Genomic DNA, 10,151 nt, shown 5'->3' with positions numbered 1-10,151 from the left:
AACTATCCAAGTGATTAACGAGCAGAGATAATTGCATTTAATTTGTAACTATACATTATACATATTATACATGTTATACGTATTAGTCTATGAAAATGCATACAAAAAGCGACATTTCTGAAATTGAAGTATTCAAGTTTGATACCTTATAAATTTGCTAAAAAGAATGATACAGAGTTGGAATTTCATCCACATGATAATAGTATATCAATAAAGATTTTTGGAACATTTCAAGATAATTGATTCATTTTTCTTAGAATTATGTAAAATCATGTATTTGCAAAATTTTCAATTTTTTGAAAAAAATGACAAAAAATGCAGTTTTCTACTTAAAATCTCAGCCAAATGACTTATTTATCCCCTGTAAATGGTACCAAATTGTAGGAAATTTATTTGTCTTTCATATGACACTAATTTTGTGGCAATGAAATGTTCATGTCAAAATCTATGTACGAAAATTCAAATGTTCTGAAAATTTGGCGGCCATTTTGAAAAAAGCGCCCTCACGGGTTAATTTTCAGGATACAGCCTGGTTACCTCATATATTCATATTCAGCGTAAAAAACTGGTCTAGAGGCACTATATGAAAATTTCTCCTTTTCCGTGTGGCACCTTGCTCAATTATAACCCGGACTAATAGGGAGATTAAGCCATAGACAAACATGAAAGGTACCATCCAAATTTAAAACGAAAATATGGGCCTTTGGGGGCAGGGGTGAATTTGGGTACTTTAAGTGAATCGTTAGTGATCCAATTCGTTCTGTCGAATAACTGAAAACTATTTTCATATATTTTGAGAAGGGTACTGCTCCCCTTTTCATTACAGGAATAGATCAACATGATCATATACTGATTACGAAATCAAATGAATTTCGGACTGTGTGTAATCTGTAAACGAAGGAATAGACAAAATCTCTGTGTACGACAACTCCATCCAAGTACATAGGATAATAAGGACCCTTGAATTTTACTTTTTCCCAATATCTCTTTGCTATTTGTAATTAAGCTTAGGTCACCTAATTACTTGCACTTAAGTGGTAAGTTTGTATCAGAATTCTACTTTACACCGAAATCTGTAACATAAGTATGTTTACATTTTTTTTATTAACCTCAAAGGCATTTTTATGCATTACAGTGATGAGGCAAAATATCATGTTTGAGAATAAGATTACATTACAGCCTTTGTTATAACCACATCCGATGATGACGGTGCATTGTGTTTGATTGGATGGACTGACAGGTCTATGACAATCTCAGGGTCAGGTTGAAGATGAGAATAGGAAGGAATACGGCAGGTGGATGGGATTCAAGTCCTGGTGAGATTATACCGTATAATGAATGTGTGCGTGTTTGCCAAAGGTGGGATGATGTGTACGTGTGCGCGTGTGTGTTAAAGAGAGAGAAATACAAGCAAACACAGACAAGAGAAGGATATCCACTACAACAAACACACCACCACACACACCCACACACAAAAAGAGAAGGACCGTATTTTTAATGATACATGAGTATTTCGCAGAATTATCCTATTCATCATAGTCGTTTCCACTTTAATCCAACTAATTCAGGTATTGAATGCAACAAAAACTTACAAAGATGAACTTCATAGGCCACGTCGGCAGATATAAGGTATTGGTTGGGGTATTCGGTATTAGTTGGAATGCGGTCATAATAACAAGTTAGGGCGTAAAAAGCTGATATAAGAACAAATGACAATTCCCTTTCATGCTTCGTGCCATTAGGGATGGATTTCAAAGTATAATCTTAGTAACATTTCCCAGGATAAAGTAAGAGAGACAGGCTATCCGGTCAGTTTCCTTTAGCCTCTTGGAGAAGGGTCGCAAGTCAACCACATTTTGAAGGCTAATTCTTGCATCTCTCCTGTAAATTGCCCACTGAATTTGATTCGAGAAGATACAGTGATGATTTTGTTCTGGTCTGATCTGAATTCAATGTACAGACCTAAATGTGAGCATATAAATTTGATCGAAACATATTGTGTATTTTAACTTAATGCAATTTTGTGGTCAACTTTATGGTCTTGATACTTGAAATAATTATAGATTTTGAATCGATATTGGCTAAATTATATCGTAAAATGAATGAAATTCTAGATAACATTGAATACAATGCGTGTGAAAGTTAATATAATAGTGAATTTAAGTGACGAATACAATAACACCATACATAAAATTTGCACAATATAATGCGACAAATCTGAGCTTTCTTTAAGCATTTGATTAGACAACTAATGAGACTAAATTCGGTTACAGTATCAAAAATGAGCAAACCAAAAACTCTATTGCAGATGACAAGACATCTATTAATATCAGCTATTCTAATAATGATTTTTGTCTATGGAAAAAAACAATCTTTTTTTTTTTTTGGGGGGGGGAGCAAGCGTGAAACAACTTTAGCAGAGAGAGTAAGGATCTATGCAAAGCTTCCAAAACAAAAGCTTTTTCTCACATAATTCTTATAACCCAGAACCAAACACTCAAGGGGGTCAGTTCGGAGGGTAACTGTCATGCAGATTCAAAGCATCACCATCAATTTCCTCCGGATTTTCCTTGGCCGAATCGGGATAGGCTCTGGCGCAGTTCCGTTATCAATTAGCCAGAAGTCCTCTATCAATTAAGGCACTTGTCAGTTATTCAAACATGTTTTGAAATGCCTTGTTTAAGAAACGCAATTACTTAGGATTCCCGATGACACTGATCAATACCGGATAATTACTAACGCTCAAGAGCATTGAATTAGTTAGGCTATCTTGTAAAATGGTCCAATGTTTATTTGAGGGAATTAAGTTCTTGGGTTAAGAATACGACGTCCTAAACAACATCAAAATCATGAATGTATACATCAGAGTCGGCATATTATATTCTGTTTTCGAGAAATAAACTATGTCACAAAATTTATACCATGACACAATGTTTTTTTTCAGGAATCATTATGCAATAATTAAGAAAGCAATCTGTGCTAATTGTAGTATTTATTTGGCAGTAAAATTTGCTCAGGCATATCTCTGTTTAAAATGTATTTAGAATTTCATGAGAATATAAGAATGATAATTCTGACGTGTGGCCACAATACGAACAATAAAACCATTGTTTAAAACAAAAATTGCCCTAAGTGTAGAATAGAAATGCCAATTCAAAAAGATGCAGTATGACTTTAGGCCTAATGATTTCAGATTTGCCACATTAAATAATGCAATTTCTATCATGTTTATCCATTGAACGTTATATCATTGCTATATGTGAGATATTTCTTCTTTGGAATCTCAATCTATGTATTTATATGCTATAACCGTACAAGCCCACCTTTTCGCGAGGTCAGTCTCTCTTGTTTCCCGGTTCTATTCAAGAGCTGCCTTCGGCATGAGCATGAGAGCACACGCAGTGATATTTTTAAGTTGAATAGCTGATGACATAACTTTCTACGAAATTAAAGAAAAGTGTAATTCAATATTTACCATGAAGATGACCAGAAGTGATAACATCCATATTTTCGCCATTTTGATGCTCGGCATGGTTTCATTCATTTATTTTTGATGCACAGACTTCTAGCGTAATGGAGGCGTTTAGTCGGATGCTTCTCTGCTCACATCAAATTTATGAGGTTTTTTTCTTCAATTTCGGCAAACTAGTAGAAAACTAATGGTGCCTTTTATCCGCCATGAGATCCCTCAAAGAAATTGAATTAAAAAAAATTATGATATATTTTCAAATCTTTCGTTCCTTTTCCCTGTTATTCTTTCGTGTTCGATAGTTTGCAAGATGTCATGAGATCCGCGGGTGCTGCGGGAGACAGATGATACTTGACGACGTGCGTTTGGGCACCCAGTGCGCGTTCGTCTGCTAAGATGTATAGATGAAGGAAGAAGCGGGTAGATCGAAATCATGCGATTTTTTTTTTTTATGATATCCACATTTTAAGATATCGTTGCGAACTACCGTTGGGCCTATTGAAGGAAGTAGCAATAAAGCAACGGATCTGGGCAAGGGGCATGTGCGTGCCATTCGGATGAAAACTCCACTATACAGAGTCACATGTCATGTGCTAAAGTTTTTAAAGAAACCCACTTTTCCCTCCCCAAGATATCTAGAAATGTGTGGATGTTATAAAGAAGGCGATATAATATAGAAAGACAGAATTTTCACAGAATGTTTGCAGATATGTAAAACGAGCTGTTTTGACCATGTTGACGGGAAATGTGTATGAGTTTCAAACTGAAGCTCGTTGGTTTGTTGGATTGATTTTAATTATTGATGGATAGTATTCATGAAACTCATAAAAAAACAATACAAGGTACACATTTATGACAAATACGTGGCAATTACTCTAGAATACTACTATCTCAGATATCAAGTTTTGGTACTTTCCATAAATGCAGTCTGTGGATTTAATGAGCAGTAACAGTCGTTAATGATACATCTGTGTGGTTCACATAGTAACTGTGCCTCTCAACACCAGTCCAAGAGGGTATTTAGTTGGACAGGTACCGTCACTTACTCATGTTTCCACTCTACTATTCAAGGTCTTGTGGAATAAAATTTTAAGCAAACAAAAGCTAATTTACATAACAGCATTACTCATTGTTGTATAAATACAAGTTCTAAATTTGTTATAATTAAGGCATTATGCAGATATGAATTTACATATAATGCAAAAGTTTTTTTTAGCAAGTTTCTGAAAAAGTAAAAGTCAACTAGTCTTGGATAAGGTCAGGACCTATTGTTGTAATTAGTTGGAGTGACAGACGATGGTGTCGTTTGTAAGACAGGTGAATCACCTTTAAACCAACAGGTGGTCCCCTGGTGAGTAGTGATCACTGTTTGGTCATTACAAACCATGCTAATCCCACTTAGTCATCTTGCCCTTAGCTTATTAAGTATTTCTTTAACAGTTAAGTAATGATTGCTGGATTGATGGTGTTTGTAAGAGTTAGTGAGCCTAATAAAGTGTTACAGTGAACTAATGTGAAAATTAAGTGTGAAAATAGTTGTAGGATCTACAATTTCGTTACCACCTTAGGGATTTAAAAAATTGATTTATGCGATTTCAGTCGATATTAACCAATCATAGGGCTTTTGATATGTTAAGGGTTTCATAAGGGATATGACTGTTGAGTTTTCCTCTATGTAATGATCGGGATCCAGGGTCCCCTCTTCCCTCATTCACGCCGTCCCACGCTTACCTAAATTGATCATGAAATTTATAAGATCATGAAATTTACAATTTTTGGTGCTGCGAACAACCCACTCTCTTCATGTTGAAATAAAACATAGTTGCAAGAAATAAGTCAAATTTGCTGGAATGTAGTTTTATATAAATTCTGCTGTACCTCAGAATCACGAATCGAAGTTTTGTTGCCAAATTCAACAGAATCCCTGAATTTGAACAGTCGTAAAGACGAGGGCGTATTCTTTGGGTTTGGTTAATGGCCATTTTGTTTTCAGAGCATGAAAATATTTGACTTCCAAGTCAAAAACATACATGCTAAAATAATCCGTGAATTTTGTCTCACACTGTCCCCAAACAAACTTTAATTGGTTATGTTGCAATGAAACTTCTACAGATATATGTTTTAAGGATTTCCTTATTTACCCTTATTTGTTATTTGATGGAAAAATTACCAAATTGTTAAGGAGGATGGATTTTAATTATAATGAGTTCATGGTGAGTTGATACTTGATAAAGGCCTTTAGTTAGTACTAGTTGGATGAAACAATTTACAATTTCCCTCTTGAATTTACCTGCCAAAAAGTACATGTATTTGCTCAACTCACCTCGATGATGAATCTGAAATCCAAGTTGATGACCTCGAAATCTTCATCCCTCTGTTGATCAATAATACTCAGCAATGTTACACCCATCTCAGTTTGTGACACTAATCGTGTCATTGTTATTCAGTAGTCTAGCAACAACAAGGCTGTTTTGATGTCTTCCTCTTGCCCACGTAAAAGCAATCTTTCTCGTCTAGGCCTGTCAGTTACATCTTATCGTAGAAGTATCCAGGGACCTCTCCAATCAACATCATATCAACCCACGGGAATGAAACATGAGTCTGGCAAGGTATTATGCTGCCTTACCCTTTTCATATTTCGTATGTTCTTTTGATGTTACAAGCAATGCATCGATTATGTGAATAGTGGTGATCTTTTACCTGATCGCTAAGAAAGCATGAATGCTTGTGAGCAAGCAACCAGAGGACCGACGTCTTATAAGGTCATCTCCGAGGGACCTGGTAATGAGGATTAATGCCTTGGCAAAGGGCACTAGCGCATCAAGTGGGATTCGAACCCGGGTCACCGGAATTCGAAATCCCCGCTCTACCGACTGAGCTATCGCGCCTCCTATATCATGTGAAACAAGACTGATATTCACTTGATTGATTTGAGGGATATATGTCATGTAGGTGGGTACGTTTAATTAGCATTATACCGTGTGAATAAAAAGAAAACTTGAGACCTCACAAATCACAAATTTAAGGGAAAATATGACATGAGCACATCACCTTTTTAAATGGCCTGAAAGAGTATATTCTCCAAAATAATTTTATACCATATTGGTATGTCTTCATGCTTGGATAATTAGTAGTTATGCTTTGCAGTGAAGTAAATTTTGACTTGCGCCAAAGTAAGGCATGACTCATTATCAGTGAATCCAGATGTCAATTATGTCATAATCCTACGAGGGTTGCATTAAGATCCATTGCAAAACACTTTTTTCAATAATTAACATTAGAATTGTGTAATAAACACTTTTTAGTATCAATTCTCAAGTTAATTCTTTTGAAAAGGGGTTTTCAAATATGTTTTCTAACTTATGTAGGATAATGACATCATTGGCACCTGCATGGATTCATTCATTGCAGCCTTTGGCGCAAATCGAACTTAGATCAAAGTAATAAAAAAACCAAAAAGCTCCTGATTATCTGAGCGTTAACACATACCACATATGGTATCAAATTATTTGAGAGAATTAAGGTACACTGTAAAAAAAAATTAGTAGAAATTACTTAATAAAATTGTGGCAAAAATTGCCTTAATTTTTTCAAGTATTTATGACTTTGGCAGTTTTAAGTAAAATTTACTTATTTTCTTTGCTTCCATTTTACTCAAGAAAATTAAGTTACAATAACTTAATTCAATTAAGTAAAACAATCAACAAAATATTTGAAAATATCAAATGGGGGAGTGGACTTTCGTGATTCGAAAGTCCACTCCCCCATCGTCCCACTTTTGGTGGCATCATTTTCATTTTAGACATGTTTTATCCAAATATTAGACTTTGTGAATTGTCACTTACCTGTACATGTATAGGTACTGACATTTATATTTATACGCGATCGTTTCATTCTTACAAATAAAACAGTGAGAATAATTTTCTGCTAAATGACTATTTAATATTGCCTTTTCATTGATTCAACAAAAGAATACAATAGTTAGCACACCCTTATCCAAAACAATTTCAAACACAAATAGATATGACAGTTATTTAAAAAAAAAAACATTTACTTGCTCTAATGAATATTCATGCATTATTTAAATATGGCGTTAATTGAAAAATATAAGTACATTCAACATGATTTTATAAGTAACAATCATCTTTGCCTAATTGAGTTAGATTTACTCAATCAAAGCAAGCTATCAATACGTGAATTTTCTTAAATGTATATTGAACCCAAATAAATCAAGTAAATCAAGTAAATTAAAAGACAAGTTGAAACTACTTAAAAACAACGAAAAATAATTACAAATTGTAAATTCTACTTAAATACATTAAGTGTTAACTACTGATTCAAAGATTTTTTTACAGTGTACTCTTTCGGGTCATATATAATAATTATGTACTTTGATTAACTTGGTATATCCATGGAGCTATAAAACACAGCTCCACTGTATATCTAATGCCACTGAGTGTAACAATGAAGAGAGAGGGCGGATGGAGTTTCCTTTAATAAAAGGGGCCTTTGATATACTAGTACAATGAAGATACATAGCCCCTTTCGCTAACTTCTTATTGAACCCTATCGTTCAATATATTATGGTCGCATTTCATAAGGTGGTCAAATTTCGCGAACAGGGTTTTTGATATGTCATATAGGTATTACCATTCTGTAAAAAAAATGATGAAAAAGTTTTGAAGTCTCAAATACCTTTATTTTTCCTTAAAATTACTAATTAACAGCTAATTATTACATAAACGTCAATGTAAATATGAATTTTAAAATGTGTTTTTCTCAAATTGGACCTGCTGCACATAAAATGGTGTAAAAGCCTAATGCTACATTGCATCACCCTAGTATTTTGCAGTTTTAATCTTGTAACATCAATAATTAAATCTGTAACAAAAAGCGAATGATTATCTGTTATTGTATGCATATTAATTACACTAATTAATTAACAATATCTAATTTCACATTTTTGCCCCCAAAATGGATGTCACTGTTCATTTTATACTTGACACGACTACATCATGGCTAGAAATGTTTGTTGCAATAATACACAACTTTTATACTCAATTAAATTTTCAAATTAGATAATTAACCAAAGTACCAATGATTAGGTTGCTGATCAGAGCTGACATATACATGTATTTCATTCCTGCATATTTTCAGAATTGTCAGATTTTTATAACGTTTAGTTGTTCCCTGCTTTTAATTTATAGTAATATATTTAGCCTATAGTTCTAGCTTCAAAATTAGATCTTACTCAATAAATTTGATCAAGATGCTGCGATGTAGCAACAATTTATCCATGGCACCATAAGGAAAATTGTTCATCCGCCACCCTTTTTGCATGCCCAACTTAAAAAATGCAACCATATATCTCAAACTGTAAGTAATTATAATCCCCAGACATTAATTCTATTTATATACTCTTAGCGGTAACCACAGATACCGCTCAGTTTGAAAATAGAGTATAATCCCGTTTAAGAAGATAATTTAATCAGATTATGCTGACCTCCAGTCAAGTTTTTTTTTACAAATACCTTTCCATTTGTCCATACTTTAGAAAAAAAAACCCAGAATGGTACGTTTGCTTCATACTAGTTCACTGTTTTACCATTCTCAATATCAATAATTATGGATCTTTTAGTATGTAGGCATTTAATTTTAGCAAAAAGCACAATATGGTTTGCAATCATCTTGTTGGTATATCAAATAGGCAATTCTTCTGTAGCATATCAGTTTAGGAGAAATAACATTGAACAAACATTGTTTTTATCATTTTATTCGTTGTATCAGGCGGATTTTCTAACACTCACCTGGCTCTATTTTTTCAAAAAAATAGCCATCTGCATATTTGTACAATATTATGTTAGTTGTTACACAACATGTCTGCTCGAAGATAGGTAACGTGTATATTTATGAATTGCTGGGTTTCGTTATCTAGTAAGTTTTTAATTCAGAATTTTGACATTTTGGGGATTATGCCATTTAAATTCATGTTCCTGCTATAGATCCTGTACTTAGTTCCCTAAGATTCTTGTCATTGACTGGACTGTATTTGTGCTAGAACATTCAGTATATGTTACCAGTTTTTTTTTAGAATCTCGAGAGTGTGCTAAGCGTGAACCTATAGCATGGAATTGACCTGTCCATAAACCTCTCTGGAATGAACTTGCTTCTAGTAAAGGAAGATCAATTATTAGCCCTACACATAACACGGAAGGTTATTTATAGGGATGACCTTATGAATGTATCAATTTCATGGCTAGTTAAAGGCTTCCCTAGAATAGTCACTGACACTGAGCATTCAATATAAACGACCTGTTTTTTTTTAATTTAAGTTAAAAATAGCGGAAGAGATATTGTTGCAGTCAGGTATACCTGAACTATGAAGACTGAATTTTCACCTTGATTCAAACAAGGATTATTTTTTCAGAATTCTAGAATATCAAGTCTGACATAGTATTAAATCCCTGGCAAAGGAACAAAGTAGACCTGCTAAGCAAAGCAGCAACAGTTTACCACAATCATCACCATGCTTCTGAAAGGAAATTTTGCAGAAACTTCGCGGAAGCTACACATTCACTCAACTAATAATTTCCATGGATACCTGAGTCAGGATATCCTATTGTCAGAGCTGATACCCAACAAAGTTGTCCCAGTGAGCTTCTGACCTTTCTTCAAATTGAAA

The sequence above is a fragment of the Lytechinus pictus genome, chromosome 3 (assembly GCF_037042905.1).
Source record: "Lytechinus pictus isolate F3 Inbred chromosome 3, Lp3.0, whole genome shotgun sequence".
In the NCBI taxonomy this organism is placed as follows: Eukaryota; Metazoa; Echinodermata; class Echinoidea; order Temnopleuroida; family Toxopneustidae; genus Lytechinus; species Lytechinus pictus.
Note: the sequence above shows the minus strand (reverse complement) of the source record.